We start from the raw sequence: 18,171 nt of genomic DNA on the forward strand, positions 1-18,171 counted from the left end.
GCTGGTGGGCAACACACACTATCCCCTCAGCAGTGACCCCAGTTGAAGGTCAGTGCGGGGGACACGTTGCTGCAGACCCACGGTGATTGAGGTTTGCCGAGGAGGAAGTCAAGGCAACAGTTGCAAAGGTAGGTGCAGGTCCTGCTGCTTGGAGCTACTTCAAGCTGGATTCCACATTATTGCACAAAATGCTGCTGGATTTATGTGGAAATTTGCTCCTATTTAGTGTTCATTGGTACAGAGTGGAAACAGGTCCTTCAGCCCACTGAGTCCCTGCTGACCACCGATCACCTGCACACACTAGCTCTATTTGCATGCTGTGGGGAACTCTGAAATGTCCCCACGGTTCCTGTAAAGGAAATATTTAAACATAAACCCAGCACCTAACTTTAGAAGAGTAAGCGGTATAGTTCTCCTGGTTGACATTGGCTTCTAATCTCCGTGAAATTTTTCTCTGATACTTGGCAGCAGTCACACAATCACATGCTGCCTAACACAATCATCCAGGCCCAACCTTCAATGACTCTTTATACAAGGAGGTGCCATCAATTGACCAGGATCAGGTGATTTCGATCACAGCTGCTACATTTTATAACCAAGAAGTTTTCAACATTAAATAACAGGGTCATTAACAAAAAATAGACCAACAAACAATAGAGACAAAGATAGATTAAAAATGCTGGAGTAAAGATAGATACAAAATGCTGGGACAGGCAGCATCTCTGGAGAGAAGGAATGGGTGACGTTTCGGGTTGAGACCCAGCAAGTTAATGATAGCTACATTGGAGCATACTGGGAAATGTGCTAGTATCAAGATGTATGTTTGGTTGCCTCACAGTCGTTAGACCTGATCGTGTGTCTCACACAGAATTCATCCTTCCCGCTCCCTAAATGATTCCAATGTTGAGGCGATGCTATCTGTACTATTGATTGACTATTAATACAGGCCACGAGTTTCTAAAGTGGCAGGCATCAGTTCAAGCAAAAAGACCCAAAGTGCTGGGGTAACTTGGCAGGTCAGGCAGCATCAATGGAGGAACATGGATGGATGACATTTCGAATCGCAACGTTTTTAAATTTAGACTTTAGAGATACAGCGCGGAAGCAGGACCTTCGGCCCACCGAGTCCGTGCAGAGCAGTGATCACCCCATGCACTAACATTCTCCTGTACACTAAGGACAGATACCAAAGCCAATTAAACCTACAAATCTGTACATCTTTGGAGTGTGGGAGGAAACCAGAGCACCCAGAGAAAACCCACGTGGTAACAAGGAGAAAGTACCGACTACGTACCGACAGCACCCGTATTCAGGATCGCAACTGGTTCCTCGGCGCTGTAAGGAAGCAAATCTACAGCTATGTCTTCCTTCCAGAACAAATCTGCGGGTTACTACCTAAAGCGTCATCTATCCATGTTCCCCAAGGATGCTGCCTGACTCGCTGAGTTACTCCAGCACTTTGTATCTTTTTTTTCTAAACCAGCATCTGCATCAGTTCAAGCAAGCTTGTTCAGAATTAAACCATACCTGCAGGTTTGGGCGGGAAGATGAATGTAGCCAGCATTTCTCAGCTTGTTGAAATAAAAGGCATATTGAGAATGTGCACCAGGATATTCCAATGCAACGCTGGAGACTTTGGTCAATGAAGAAGAGGGAGGTCCTGCCCCCTCTGAAACTAGAATTAAGTTCAAGCCCACTGCAAATCAGAGAGAGGAGGAAGCAACTGTTACTGCCAAAGGCACAGCCTGTATGATCTGCACTAGGGCTCCAACATGTCCATTGACTCACACATGGTCAATGTCAATGAAATAATCCACAAATGCCTTCATCCATCAATTACTTCAATATCCATAATGCTGCCCATGACTCATCTGACAACAATCTCTGACGAGTGGGGAGGGAGGACGGGGACCAACATCCTTGGTTGTGGAGGGCGTTTGCTGGCTCTCTCTGAGAGGGTTTCATCTAGAATGGCAGTAAGGAGGAATTTGAGCAATGAGACAGCAAAGGGGGAAAGCCAGGAAAGGAAGAAAAGACAGAGAAGGTAAAAGTGGAATGGCAAAAGGCAAAGAGGCCCATGGAGAGGGATTGGGGGTGAGAGTGAGCTGAGTCTATGTCTTAGAAACATATTTCACCCATCAACATTATGGGCACATCTTTGGGATGTGAAAGGAAACAATGAGCACCCAGGAGAAACTCACAGGGAGCACGTACAAACTTCACACAGACAACGCCAGGGATGATGGTCAAACCTGGGACACTGGACCTGCAAGGCAGCAGATCTACCTGCTGTTGAAACCAACATGGGAACTTAAACATTCAACCACAGGTGGGTCAGGGTTATGCTTGATATGATGGCCAGATGCATAGATTTTGAAGTGATGTGGTCCTTTAGAACAAAGGTGCCAGAGACCCGGGTTCAATCCTGACCTCCAGTGCTGTTGTCTGTGTGGAAATTGCATGTTCTCTCTGTGACCACATGGGTGACCTCCGGGTGCTTTAGTTTCCTCTCACATCTCAAAGACATTCGCGTTTGTGGGTTAATTGGCCACAGTAAATTGCTGCTAGTGAGTTGGGAGTGGATGGGAAAGTGGGATAACATAGAACTCGTGTGAAACGGATGATCAATGGTCGGTGTGGATTTGATGGGCAGAAGAGCCTCTTTGCATGCTATCTCTAAACTTTAAATTCTCTGGGTTGCACCGATAATAGTACTATTTTGAAAAGAAAAATCCCCATTGTATGCAGTCATGGGCTAGGGATTCCCAGGAATCAGTGGGGATGTTACATTTCATTCAAGAATATTTTGTGAATATCTTTGAGTTTTTTCTCTGAACATTAGGTCATCTCTTCTATTGTGGGATTTCAGAACAGACTGTCTGTTTTGGGAGTCTGGTATTGGTCATGTAAATGATTGGTTTGCTCAAGGGAGATGACGGTGTAATTATGTCCTCAATGCAGGGGCCGGGAGCCAAATGACATTTGGTTAATTTATCCTTATAGTGAATTTTACAGAGATATCATCTTGTTGGTTTGCAGTTGAAAGCAGAGGGAATATGATGGCACGGTGGAGCAGCAGTAGAGCTGCTTCCTTACTGGGTCAGATACCCAGGTTTGATCCTGCCTATGGGTGCTGTCTGTATGGAGTTTGTACGTACTCCCTGTGATCATGTGGGTATAAGGTGGCAACTGTACCACTGTGCCACGAAGGGTGGTGGGTGCATGGAACGAGCTGCCAGAGGGGTTGGTTAAGGCAGGTTTGTTTACAATGTTTAAAACACATTTGGACAGGCACATGGATAGGAAAGGTTTGGAAGGATAAGGGCTAAATGCGGGTAGGTTGGACTGGGGTAGATAAATCATCTTGGTTGCCATGGGTCAAAGGGCCCATTTGCATGCTGTGGGACAGTATGAGTATCCCCTCGACCTTCCCATAAAGGAAAAACATATTCATGATGGCATTGAGGACTTCAAGACTAGGCAATAGTGGCACACAAAGCCCAGCACAACCAACAGAAGGAGCATACTACTTCAGAAACTACTCACCCACCCATCGCGTCAAGTACTTCATGATCCATCTGTGGAAGTTCATGTGATAGGAGCAGAATTAAGCCATTCGGCCCATCAAATCTATTCCACCCTTCAATCATGACTGACCTATCTTTCCATCAGCACCATCCGTACCAATCAAGAAGGGATGGCAGCTCCCAAATTGGTTTAATCAAAACCCACAAAGTTATAGTGGGAGCAAGTGTTTCTTGAAGAAGAAGTACATCATTTCTCAAAAAGTATGATCAAATAGTTTAAATAAACAGCAAGAAACACTTGAAGGGAAACAGTGGGGCAGGCAGCATTTGTGGAGGGAAATTAATAGTTTACAGTTTATTATTATTATTGTTACATGTACTGAGATACAGTGAAAATAATGTATGTGGCATGCTATCCAGTCAGCTAACAGACTTTACAATCAAGCTGTCTACAGTGTGCAGATACAGGGTAAAGGGAATAACCTTTAGTGCAAGATAAAGTCCAATAAAGTCTTATTAACGGTCATTAAAAGGTCTCTAATGAGGTAGATGGGAGGTCAGAACTGTTCTCTAGTCGGTGAGAAGAAGGTTCAGTTGCCTGATAACAGGTTCAGTTGCCTGGGAAGAAACTGTCCCTGAATTTTCACACTTATGTGCCTCTTGCCTGATGGAAGAGGGGAGAAGAGGAATTGACCGGGGTGAGACTGCTCCGTGATTATGCTGGTGGCCTTGCCGAGGCAGCGTGAAGTGCTTGGAAGGGAGATTGGTTTGTGTGATGTTCTGGGCTGTCCACAGCTCGCTGCAATTTCTTGTGGTCTTGGATGGAGCTGTTCCCAAACCATGCTGTGATGCATCAAAATAGTCAACGCCCAATAGCTAGCAACAATTGGCGGTGCAGTGGTGCAACAATAGAGTTTCTACCTTACAGCACCAGGGAACCAGGTTCAATCCTGACTATAGGTGCGTGTCTGTATGGAGGTTCTACATTCTCCCCATGTCATGCACAGGTTTTCTCAGGAATCTCTGGTTTACTCCCAACAAAGATATACAGGTTTGTAGGTTAATTGACTTGGTATAATTGTAAATTGTCCCTGGTGTGTGCAGGATAATGTTAGTGTGTGGGGATCGCTGCTCAATACAGAATCAATGGGCTGAGGGGCTTGTTCCTGCACTGTATCTCTAAACTAAACTAAAAATTGTACTGTTCAGTTCCTGGTGCATAACACAATGAAACACTCTTGATTCTTGACTCTTGATTCTCATGGAGTCAAATCGACTGTTGACATTTTTGGGTCGGGAGATCCCAGATACTGGTTTTTCCGGGTGCTCGGGTTTGTTCCCACATTCCAAAGACGTACAGCTTTGTAGATTAACTGGCTTTGGTAAAATTGTAAATTGTAAAATAGTCACGAGTGTGTTGGATAGTGTCAGTGTACAGGTGGTCGGCGCAGACTCGGTGGGCCAAAGGGCTTGTTTCCATGCTGTATCTCTAAAGTATCAAAAGTCTAAAGTAAAGTCTAAAAATCAAAATTGGCAGAAGGATACAGGTTCAGTGAGTAAGTGGGATTTATGTTTAAGATAAAGCACATTTGCTTCATCTGCAAGAACCATCATTGGGTATAACATAAAACTGCTAAAATAGAAATGAGTAAACTAGTCAAGTGAAAGGGTGATATCAAATGGGTCACCACTCTTTACCCAAAATAACGCGACTTTGTAATAAAATATTACTGTCAGTAACGTTTGTTTACTAAAGATCTCTCAACCACTGCTACAAACGTGACTGTAACATCTGCTCGATATTTTTGTAATTGTGGTTCCTGAAGATGTATTATTAAACAGCCAACCTCATTTTGCTGGTGTAGGAAGGAACTGCAGATGGTGGTTTACACCGAAGATAGACACAAAGTGATTAACTCAGTGGGCCAGGAAGCATCTCTGGAGAAAAGGAATAGGTGACGTTTTGGGTCGAGAAGAAATGTCTCGACCCGAAACGTCACTTATTCCTTTTTGCAGGGATGCTGCCTGACCCGCTGAGGTACTCCAGCATTTCCCCAACAGTGTTTGCGGGGGGGGGGGGGGGGGGGGGGGGGAGTAGGGGCTGCGGCATCATCACACTCAATTAACCACCCCCCAAACTCACAGGTGGGGGGAGGGGGGAGGGTGGGTGAGAAGAGGGGAGGGGAGGGGAGAGGAGTAGGAGGAAACATGACAGATTTGGGAGGGAAAGGAGAGCGGGGTAGGGGGTGAGAGAGGGGGATGGGGAGAGAGATGGGGGGAGGGGGGGGATGGGGGAGGAGGGGGGAGGAGGGGAGAGAGGGGTGGAGGAGAGACGGGAAAGAGTGGGGAGTGAGAGGGAGGAGGAGAGGGGTAGGGGGAAGGGGGCGGGGGGAGAGAGGGAAGGGGGTGGGGTAGAAAGGGAATGGGGAGGGGGAGAGAGGGATGGGTGGAAGAGGGAGAGGGGTGAGGAGAGGGAAACATAGAAATTAAGTGCAGTAGTAGGCCATTCGGCCCTTCGAGCCTGCACCGCCATTCAATATGATCATGGCTGATCATCCAACTCAGTATCCCATACCTGCCTTCTCTCCATACCCCCTGATCCCCTTAGCCACAAGGGCCACATCTAACTCCCTCTTAAATATAGCCAATGAACTGGCCTCAACTACCCTCTGTGGCAGAGAGTTCCAGAGATTCACCACTCTCTGTGTGAAAAAAGTTCTTCTCATCTCGGTTTTAAAGGATTTCCCCCTTGTCCTTAAGCTGTGATCCCTTGTCCTGGACTTTCCTAACATCGGGTAAACAATCTTCCTGCATCTAGCCTGTCCAACCCCTTAAGAATTTTGTAAGTTTCTATAAGATCCCCTCTCAATCTCCTAAATTCTAGAGAGTATAAACCAAGTCTATCCAGTCTTTCTTCATAAGACAGTCCTGACATCCCAGGAATCAGTCTGGTGAACCTTCTCTGCACTCCCTCTATGGCAATAATGTCCTTCCTCAGATTTGGAGACCAAAAACTGTACGCAATACTCCAGGTGTGGTCTCACCAAGACCCTGTACAACTGCAGTAGAACCTCCCTGCTCCTATACTCAAATCCTTTTGCAATGAAAGCTAACATACCATTCGCTTTCTTTACTGCCTGCTGCACCTGCATGCCTACCTTCAATGACTGGTGTACCATGACACCCAGGTCTCGCTGCATCTCCCCCTTTCCCAATCGGCCACCATTTAGATAATAGTCTGCTTTCCCGTTTTTTTGCCACCAAAATGGATAACCTCACATTTATCCACATTATACTGCATCTGCCAAACATTGCTCACTCACCCAGCCTATCCAAGTCACCTTGCAGTCTCCTAGCATCCTCCTCACACTGCCCCCCAGCTTAGTGTCATCCGCAAACTTGGAGATATTGCCTTCAATTCCCTCATCCAGATCATTAATATATATTGTAAATAGCTGGGGTCCCAGCACTGAGCCTTGCGGTACCCCACTAGTCACTGCCTGACATTGCTGATTCTATGGGTGAGATGCCAGTTTTTTTTTGAAATATTGGGAGGGGGGGGGGGGAGAAGGATTTGATTAAAAATGTCTACATAAATACGACAAAATGTAATCAGGATTTTCTATAAGATCCTCCCTCAATCTTCTAAAATCTAGCGAGTACAAGCCGAGTCTATCCAGTCTTTCTTCATATGAAAGTCCTGACATCCCAGGAATCAGTCTGGTGAACCTTAACCATATAACAATTACAGCACGGAAACAGGCCATCTCGACCCTTCTAGTCCGTGCCGAACACGTATTCTCCCCTAGTCCCATATACCTGCGCTCAGACCATAACCTTCCATTCCTTTCCCGTCCATATAACTATCCAATTTTATTTTTAAATTATAAAAACGAACCTGCCTCCACCACCTTCACTGGAAGCTCATTCCACACAGCCACCACTCTCTGAGTAAAGAAGTTCCCCCTCATGTTACACCTAAACTTCTGTCCCTTAATTCTCATGTCATGTCCCCTTGTTTGAATCTTCCCTACTCTCAGTGGGAAAAGCTTATCCACGTCAACTCTGTCTATCCCTCTCATCATTTTAAAGACCTCTATCAAGTCCCCCCTTAACCTTCTGCGCTCCAAAGAATAAAGCCCTAACTTGTTCAACCTCTCTCTGTAACTTAGTTGCTGAAACCCAGGCAACATTCTAGTTAATCTCCTCTGTACTCTCTCTATTTTGTTGACATCCTTCCTATAATTAGGCGACCAAAATTGTACACCATACTCCAGAATTGGCCTCACCAATGCCTTGTACAATTTTAACAGTACATCCCAACTTCTATACTCAATGCTCTGATTTATAAAGGCCAGCACACCAAAAGCTTTCTTTACCACCCTATCTACATGAGATTCCACTTTCAGGGAACTGTGCACAGTTATTCCCAGATCCCTCTGTTCACCTACATTCTTCAATTCCCTACCATTTACCATGTAATTCCCTATCATTTACCATGTAAGAGGAGAGAAGTGGGAGAGTGGGGAGGAAGGGGTAGAGAGACTGGTGGAAGAGGGACAGAGTGGTAGGGGAAGGGGGTGGGGTAGAGAGGGAAGGGGGTGGGGGAGAGAGAGATGGGTGGCAGAGGGAGAGAGAGAGGGACACATAGAAACATAGAAATTAAGTGCAGGAGTAGGCCATTCGGCCCTTTGAGCCTGCCCGCCATTCAATATGATCATGGCTGATCATCCAACTCAGTATCCCGTACCTGCCTTCTCTCCATACACTCTGATCCCCTTGGCCACAAGGCCCCCACCTAACTCCCTCTAAAATATAGCCAATGAACTGGCCTCAACTACCCTCTGTGGCAGAGAGTTCCAGAGATTCACCACTCTCTGTGTGAAAAATGTTCTTCTCATCTCGGTTTTAAAGGATTTCCCCCTTATCATCAAAGACCCACACCATCCTGGCCACACACTCATCTCCCTGCTACCTTCAGGTAGAAGGTACAGGAGCCTGAAGACTGCAACAACCAGGTTCAGGAATACCTACTTCCCCACAGCCATCAGGCTATTAAACCTGGCTTGGACAAAACTCTGACAGAATGACAGTTAGTGAAGAATTTGAATAATCGCTGAGCGTTCTCTATGGCAACAATGTATTTGAACATTGGGCATTGTGACATCACACGATGGAACGTTCATCGGGGCTGTGGCTCCTGCAAAGGCATATGTAAATGAATCCATTCCGATTGGCCATCTGTGAGCATCGGGCATTGTGACATCACACGATGGAACGTTCACAGGGGGCTGCTTGTGTGGGTGAGAATCCAGTTTCTTTTTGAAATATTGAGGTGGTGGGGGGGGGGGGGGGGTGTAGGATTTGATTAAAAAAGTGTACTTAAACACGACGAAATGTAATGAGGAGCGGATACTTAGAAAGAAAAGCGAAATCTCTACCGAAATGGAAAAGACGTCGGCGATTCTGCGTCCGGTTTCGGAGTTGCGGAGAATCAAAGGAAGAAACGCGGCCGGGAGCCGTACATGCAAATGGATCCATTCCGATTGGACGTCCGCGAGCATCGGGCATTGTGACATCGCACGGCGGGAACGAATCGAAAGGCAGGAAGGGATCCGTACTGCAGGCAGGCGGACGAATTTGAGTTTTATATAATAGATTTAAAAATCAAAATGAAAAATGAAGCCATCAGTTCCCTTTGTCCCTTCTCCAATGGCCACAAGGAGCTGATGCTGAGCCCACTATTAGTTTTACCAATATATATCTGTGTAATGCTTCTTCATTCATTAATTAACAACTCTGATAGTCAGAAAGATGTACAGCATGGAAACAGGCCTTTCGGCCCAACTTATCTATGCTGACCAAGATACTCCATCTACACTAGGCCCACCTGCCCATACCCCTCGAAACCGTTCCCATCCTGTGCAGATTCCTTTTAAATGTTGTCACAGTTCCTGCTCCAAGTACCTCCTCTATTAAAAATAACTTTTACTGTTAAACACAGATTACAAAAAGCAAGTCATAAAACTTCCCAGCTTCCTTTTGGTTTTTACCTGTGTCTGAAAATGGTGTAAACATTGGTTTGACTTGAGATTCAATGCAAGTTCTCTTTCTGCCAGCTAAACGGCTTTCATTAACCCACAAAACTATGGTAGCAATTGCAAAAGTCACAGCCAAATGGAGAAGATTTGATGTATCTACTGTCAATTATGCATGAATGTGAAAATGAATACAGAAACATGCTGGAAATAGGTCAGGCATCATTTGTGGCAATTAAACCAGATTGCCGTTCAAGTGTAAAATTCTTCAACAGATTTTGACATGCATGGATACAATACAGCTGCAAGTGATTACACTGGTTTTACCTAGTTTAATTTATAGTTTGTTCAGTTTTTAGCTTAGTTTAGAGATACAGTGGCCTCACCGATCAGCGATCCCTGCACATTAGCACTATCCTCGGGACAATTTACATTTATACCAAGCCAATTAACTGACAAACCTTTGGAGTGTGGGAGGAAACCGAAGATCTCCTACAGCACCCGTAGTCAGGATCGAATCTGGGCCTCACGTGCTGTAAGGCAGTAACTCCACCGCTGCGCCACCGTGTTTGTTATTGTCACGTATAGCTAGATACAGTGAAAAGCTTTTGATCAAGTGCTATCCAGTCAAAAAAAGACTGTACATGAATACAATCAAGCCATCCACAGTGCAAAGATACAGGAACGTGTACAACATTTAGTGCAAAGCTGTAACATTTAAGTCTGATAAAGTCCGATTAACAAAAGTTCAATGGTCTCCAATTAGGTAAATGGGTAGATGGGACACTTACTCCACTATCCTCCACTCACTATTTTTGCTGAAAGAATGGTCTTGCTATTACCAGGAGACTGCTGGGGTGATGGCCATAAATCTGCAGCAAATTTGTTTGTCTTCCTTATACACATCCAGTCCCCCGGGTATGCTGTAAAAATGATCCACGCGTTATCACTGCCTGACATGATTTTTTAAAATTATGATTGAAGAATTTGGTGAAGCGAAAAGTAAATTTGATATTCTCATGGGGCAATCCCATAAAGGGTTCGTAACTTTAAATTGGAGTTTGGGTGTTTATCATTTCAAAAGTGTTCCTTCAGATGTAGAGTGATTATTGCTTGGGAAAGGGATTAAGATCTCATGTGAATCATGTTCAGGTACAGATTAGCTACAAAGTAATTGAATGGTCAAACATAGTTGAAGAACTAGAGGGCCTACTTCTGGTCCAATTATATTAGGCATATAACAGATGTATGTTCAAAGAGGGAGTCATTAATAAGTTGTTTTCTTCCATTATATAACTAAGTTACCCATGTTACAGTTGTACAAGACATTGGTGAGGCCACATTTGGAGTACTGTAATCCCTCGTCATAACAGACCATGGGGAAGGGGGGAAGGGGGAATGATGTCCATTATTGCCAATTGTTCAGTATAACAAAGGTATTAGTTTAGTTTAGAGATACAATATAAAAACAGCCTTTTCTGCCCCACCGAGTCCACGCCGACCAACAACCCCCGCACATTAACACTGTCCTACACAAACTAGGGACAATTTACATTTATACCAAGCCAATTAACCTACAAAACCTATACATCTATGGAGTGCGGAAGGAAACCGAAGATATAGGACAAATCCCATGTAATCACGGGGAGAACGTACACACTCTGTACAGACAGCACCTGTAGGATCGAACCCGGGTCTCTGGCATTGGAAGCGCTGTAAGGCAGCAACTCTACCGCTGCGCCATCGTGCTGCCCCATCATTATTATCATTATATGTAGAAGAAACAAAGAACTGCAGTTGCTGGTAAATACACAAAAAGATACAAAGTTCTGGAGTAACACAGCAGGTCAGGCAGCATCTCTGGAGAACATGGATAGGTGACACTTTGGATCAGCACCCTATTTCAGACTGATTGTATTGGGCGATAGGAAAGCTGGAAAGCTACCCATAATTAGTCATTGGTCGTTTACGTCTGTGTAAATCCTGGCACAATCTAAAGCGTACAATGTTGTGTTTCACCCCCCCTACAAGCCATTTTACTTAAGGTACATTTCAATCATTTTATATTATAATTGCAGATTTATAGCAACCTGCAATATTTTTTTTTACTTTTTGTAAATCTTAAGTGGATCTGTCAACGATTTCACAACAGTGTAAGGTGATTTCACAATAGTGCTCATCAATTGCTCTGCAAATTCTTACGGTCTTGGATAGAGCCATTGCTGTTCTTAAACTGTGACCCTTGGTACTGGACTCCCCCAACATGGGGAACATTTTTTCATGAATCTAGCCTGTCAAATCCCTTAAGAATTTTAGATGTATCTATACGATCCCCTCTCATCCTTCCCAATTCCAGTGAATATAAGCCCATTCAATCCATTCTTTCATCATATGTCAGTCTTGCCAAACTGGGAATTAACCTGGTGAACTTCGCTGCACTCCCTCAATTACAAGAATGTCCTTCCTCAAACTAGGAGACAAAAACTGCACACAATACTCCAGGTGCTGTGTCACCAGGGCCCTGTAGAACAGCAGTAGGACCTCCTTGCTCCTAAACTAAAATCCTCTCGCAATGAAAGGCAAAATGCCATTGGCTTTCTTCACTGCCTGCTGTACCTGCATGTTTAGTTTCAGTGACTGATGTACAAGGACACCCAGGTCTCGTTGCACCTCACCTTTTCCTAATCTGACACCATTCAGATAATAACCTGCCTTCTTGTTCTTAACACAAAGCCTTTCCCTTCATAAATCCATGCTGACTTTGATTTCTGCTTTGATGAGGAGAATGTTATAGCAGAGACAACTATTCTTCCCCAATCACACTCACGGTGTTTAAAGGGAGTACAAATTGCCCAATCCACATTGCATCATTGCAAGTATTGGGCAGCACGGTGGTGCAGTGGTAGATTTGCTGCCTAACAGCGCCTGAGACCTGGCTTCGATCCTGACTACGGGCGCTGTCTGTACGGAATTTGTATGTCCTCCCCGTGACTTGCATGGGTTTCCTCCCTCACTCCAAAGATGTGCAGGTTTGTAGGTTAATTAGCTTGGTATAATTGTAAATTGTCCCTAGTGTGTGAAGGATAGTGTTAGTGTGCAGGGATCACTGGTCGGCGCAGACTCGATGGACAAAGGGCCTCATTTTGCGCTGTATCTCTAAACGAAACTAAACTATTGCTGATCTGAAATTAATATAGTGTTCAGAATGGGAAATAGGCAAATGCACCCTTCATATTTACATTGATGCAAGTTTTATAATCCAAATGTTCAGAACAATCATGGGGCAAGCCAATTCAAATTTGTATTATAATTTAAACTTATTTTAAATTTGAATGCATTTTATAGTCAGTATCTGGAACAAAATGCCAGAAGAAGCAATAAAAAGGATACAATCATGATTTTGAAACAATATTGGCAGACATATGGATAGAAAGGGTTCTGTGGGCTTGGGCCAAATGCAGGTTGATGGGTCTAGCCCAGTTTGCCAACTTGGTCATTCCTGTGCTGTACTGCTCTGTAACTCTATGTCGCTATACGTATTTCATCTGTGGTTTTAATTTTCCTTAGCCTGAGGTCAAATTTAATGTCAAAGACCCAACATTGAATTTGTGCTTCATGAGATTCATAAGTCTCTGCATGACCCCTCTGAGAAAATGTGTAAGACGGAACTGCCGATGTTGGTTTAAACCCAAGATAGGCACAAAAAGCTGGAGTTACGTCACCCATTCCGTTTCTCCAGAAATTCTGCCTGTCCTGCTGAGTTATTCCAGCTTTTTGTGTCTACCCTCAGAGAAAATGTCTGCTTCAAAGATATCTCCATTGAATTTCTATTGAGTGCAGGATTCTTTGAGCGAGATCACTGTACACATGGAAAGAGAAAGGCCAGATTCATCACTTTTTCAATAACTGAACACATTATCCATGCAAGTCAATGTAAACAACACATTTGAGAATAGAATATACTGGCATATCACATATTCCATGACTATTTGCTCTTGAGTTTAGAAGTTGGGAGGTCATGTTGCAGGTATATAAGACGCCGGTGAGGTCACATTTAGAGTATTGTGTTCAGTTCCGGGCACCATGTTAAAGGAAATATGTTGTCATGTTGGAAAGGCTACAGAGAAGATTGATGAGGATGTTGCCAGGACTCAAGGGTCTGAGCTATAGGGAAAGGTTGATCAGGCTGGGACTCTATTCCTTGGAGCTCAGGAGGATGAGAGGTGATATGATAGAGTGTATAAAATCATGAGAGGAATAGAGGTAGTCTCTTACCCATAGTAGGGGAATCGAGAACCAGAGGACAAAGGTTTAAGGTCAATGGGGAAAGATTTAATAGGAATCTGAGGGGTAATTTTTTAACACAAAGGGTTGTGGGTGTATGGAACAAGCTGCCAGAGGAGGTAGTTGAGGCAGGGACTATTGCAATGTTTAAGAAACAATTAGACAGGTACATGGATAGGACAGAGATATGGGCCAGATGCAGGCAGGTAGGATGGGACAGTGTAGATGGCACATGTTGGTCGGTGTGGTCAAGTTGGGCTGAAGGGTCTGTTTCAATGCTCTTTTACTCTATGCCTTTATAATGTCAAATAGAGTGCCTACTAATGCTCTGAGCTACTGTTGTCTTTAAATTCTTACTGTAGTCAGACCATTCAGCAAACCCAATATAATTTGAGGTACTCGCAAAAACATTACAATTGTTGAAAACAATGTTTTTATTAACCAATGGCCATTGATGCAATGGGAAAAAGTTGTTAACAAGGAATTATTGTTGCATTTTTAGATTTTGGAGATGCAGAGTGGAAACAAGCCCTTCGGCCCAACAAGTCCGCGCCAACCAACAATCATCCCGTACATAAACATTATCCTACACACTAGAGAAAATTTTACAATTATACCGATGCCAATTAACTGCAAACCTGCATATCTTTGGAGTGTGAGAGGAAACCAGAGAACCCGGAGGAACCCCACGTGGTCACAGGGGGAAATGTACAAAATCTGTACAGACAGCACCCATAATCAGGATCGTACCCGGGTCTCTGACCCTGTAAGGCAGCAACTCTACCGCTGCATCAGACTGAAAAAGGGTCCCGATACGAAACATCACCTATCTACGTTCTTCAGAAATGATGCCTGACCTGCTAAGTTACTCTGGGACTTTGTATCGGTCTGTGTAAACCAGAACCTGCAGTTCTTTGGTTTCTAGTAATCATTGCTACTGTGTAGACCAGGAGTATTGTACCGTGTCTGAAATTCTGAACCTCAATTGACCAAAGGCTGTGCGACGATGAAAGATGATGGTGGGTGGTGCCCGAGACATTTTTCAAGGTTTTGCACGAACCTTTATTAATATAGAGCGTTGTAGTACAGTGAGGCAGATTGTTCAAGGCCCTTTATGTTGGGATTTTTTTACTATCTTTCTTGTTTCTGTTCCACTTATTTGCAAACGATGTACCTGTTTGATCAGGTATGCTGCAGCTGATAGAAGGCTTTTAAAATAACAACAAAATCACTTACTGAATTGCAATGTAAACATTTTAGCCATTACTAATTCAACTTAGTGCAAATCACATACTGAAGTGATAATTCTATATTTACAAAGCATATCTTTGTTAACATGCATCAATGATAAAAATGAAACGTATCATCTGCTTTACTAGTCAAAAGGCCCTATGTGTTCTCTCATAGTCCATAGCATTATATTGAAGAGAAGAATGTGATTTATCCCCCAGAGTCTTAGTTTCAACAAACATCAATAAAATAACAAAAGGGCACAAAGTGCTACAGTAACTCAATTGGTCAGGTAGCATCACTTGTGAACATGGATAGGAGACTTTTCGGGTCAAGACCCTTCTTCAGACTGATTATGGTGGGGGGGCAGGAGGAAAGCTGGAAGAGAAGTGGGTGAAGGACAAAGCATGGTGAGTGATAGGTGGATATTGATGAGGAGGGGTTGATAGGCAAATGGTTGGACAAAGACCAGAGATGAAAAGATAAAGTGTGAGATAAGGATAGAAGCTTTAAGCAAATTGTGAAGCCGGAGGAAGAAATCGTTAGCAAACAGGAGATCCAGAAGCCTTGGCAGATCGAGCGCTAGTGTTCAATGTAACGGTCACCATGTCTACGCTTGGACTCGCCGCCGCTAAGGAGGCTATATCGGGAACACCGCATACAGTATACATTGAAGAATATATACCTCATTTTTCGTGAACCTCTGTCTTACCTGGAAGGTCTGCTGGGGTCGCTTGATGGATGTGAGGAAGAAGGTATAGGGACAGATGTCACGTCTGCTGTGGTTGCAGGGAAAGAGCCTTTAGAAGATTCCCAACCTGAAACGTCACCTATCCATGTTCTCCCGAGATGCTGCCTGACCTGCAGTGTTACTCCAGCACTTTGTGTCCTTTTTTTGTAAACAGCATTTGCAGTTCTCTGTTTATACCTCACTTTGCCCACAGTTTTAAACAAAACAGCAGGCATAACTTCCTGGAAGTTTCAGAACATCCCGAAGCCTTGAACTCATAAGTAACGTTTGATCGTGACTTTCAGGTTGTGTATCTCCACTGCACTGTCAGTAGAGGAGCCGATCTTTTGGAAGGTCTCCTGATCTTCTTGAGAACTACCATCAGCCGAGATGATGGAAATCTGAGATATGCTGGTAATAGCAGCAGGCAGCAAGGTGGAGAGAAAAACTGTGTTTTCATCAAACTTCTTTCCTCCACAATTGCTCTCTGAGCTGCTGAACAATTCCAGCATTGTTGTTCCTGATCTGTTGCCAGATCAGTGACCCTATAGATTTGAATGGGGAATTTTACAGCTGCAGATCAGAGAAACAAGAGTAAGCCAATTCTATTTTTTTTTATTCTCTATATTTGATGTAAATACTTTTAATATTTTTAAAGATTTATGTGTTTAGATGATCTATGTCAACTGAAAATGTTATATTTGCTTAAAAAAAATTGCCCTTCCATTTTTAGTTTTTAAAAATGTTTCTAAGTATTAGTTACATTTAGAGGGCCTCGTATTACTCCAAAATCACGAGGGTTAGGTTTTGGGAGAAGGTTAGGTTTACACCTTGTAGAGAGGTCAAGTCCACCCAGGGGTATGGAAGATTCATGAGGATGTTGCCAGGAGTTGAGGACCAGAGCTATACCGAAAGGTTGGGCAGTTTTGGACTTTATTCTTTGGAGCACAGAAGAGTGAGGGATGATCTCATATTAGTGTATAAAATCACACGGGCACTAGGTAGGGTACATGCTCAGAGTCTTTTACCCAGGTTAAGGGAATTAAGAATTAGAGGGCTTGGGTTTAAGGTGAGAGGAGAAACATTTAATGGGAATCTAAAGGGAAACTTGGTGTTTGGTGGGTATATGGGATGAACTATCAGTTGAGGCAAGTACCATAACAACATTTAGAAGACACTTGGACAAGTACATAGATAGAAAAGGTTTCGTGGGATATGGACCAAATATGGAAAAATGGGACTAGTTTAGACAGGGCATCTTGGCTGGCATAGATGAGTAGGCAAAAGTGCCTGCATTCGTGCTGTATGACTCATGACTCTATGACTCGTGGTGGGATTACAACAATTATGGAAAGTACTTCAAGTGTCCAAAGGCTCTTTAGACAAAATATTCAAGGGCAGAAGGACATAGGGAGAAGGCTTCCATTTTTTTCCATTGTACACAGTGTTCTTCAAAAAGAACCTAACACCATGTGATTCTGTGACTATGGGTAAAGTACATTTAAGTTACACAACCAAATGAGATCCTGAAGGAAATTCTAACTAACAATCAATACGTAAAATTTCTGGGACAGTGCAATCTTCCAATGTATCTCCAGTTTGTGGGTTCGAAACTTGCGACAGTTATTTTCAGTCTGTTAAATTTAGTTTAGCAATACAGACTAGAAGAAGGCTACAACTTCCAACAACTTATCTGGATCAGAAAAATGGCAGAAATCGGTGCCGTTTCGGACAAGCTGCTTGAGCACCTCAAGGCTCTCGCAATTTTGCGATCTCCCGCAGCTGCGGGAACCCCGGACTTTAAACTTTCCCACGCTGGCTGTGGAACTCCCGACCCGACTGAGGATCCCAGGTACGGTACCTGGAGACCCCAGGATGACCCCCAGAGCCAACGGGCTGGATCTCCCAGGAACAACGGAGCTGGAGCTGCCGACTTTGAGGGAACCCCCGTTCGTTACGGAGCTGGAGCTGCCGTCTGTGGGGGAATCCCCGTTCCAGCGCAGGTCCGCAGAAACAGCAGCAAGTACAGTACCTAGAAACAAAGGGGAAGCCTCCATTGTGTCTGGAAACATGGCCGACGGGCAGGACTCCAGGTCAGAATGAAGGGGACTTCGGCTCCCTCTCCCTACTATCCTACTGGCTAATGTACAGTCCCTTGAAAATAAAGTGGAGGACTTAAGGGCAAGACTGCTTTATCAAAGGGAGCTGAGGGAATGCTCTGTGTTCTGTTTCACAGAGACATGGCTCACCCCCAGCTCCCCAGACTCAGCGGTCCAGCCTGAAGGATTCTCCATCCACAGTATGGACTGTACCCTGGCATCTGGGAAAGGGAGAGGAGGGGGCGTCTGCCTCATGGTCAACT

At 44.1% G+C, this 18,171-nt stretch overlaps 1 protein-coding gene across 7 annotated transcripts in view; it reads right to left on the minus strand.

The window, feature by feature from the left end:
• The window catches only part of LOC129706393 (monocarboxylate transporter 2-like), a 356,464-nt gene that overhangs the window by 86,897 nt on the left and 251,396 nt on the right, over positions 1-18,171 (minus strand). The window contains exon 2 of one of the 7 annotated variants that reach the window (XM_055650681.1): positions 1,528-1,696. The exons of the other annotated variants lie outside the window; for them this stretch is intronic. The gene's annotated coding sequence lies outside the window, so the exon portion shown is untranslated. The remainder of the gene's footprint in view (positions 1-1,527; positions 1,697-18,171) is intronic. 7 annotated transcript variants of the gene reach the window in all.

Source organism: Leucoraja erinacea, chromosome 19 (genome assembly GCF_028641065.1).
Source record: "Leucoraja erinacea ecotype New England chromosome 19, Leri_hhj_1, whole genome shotgun sequence".
Lineage (NCBI taxonomy): Eukaryota > Metazoa > Chordata > Chondrichthyes > Rajiformes > Rajidae > Leucoraja > Leucoraja erinaceus.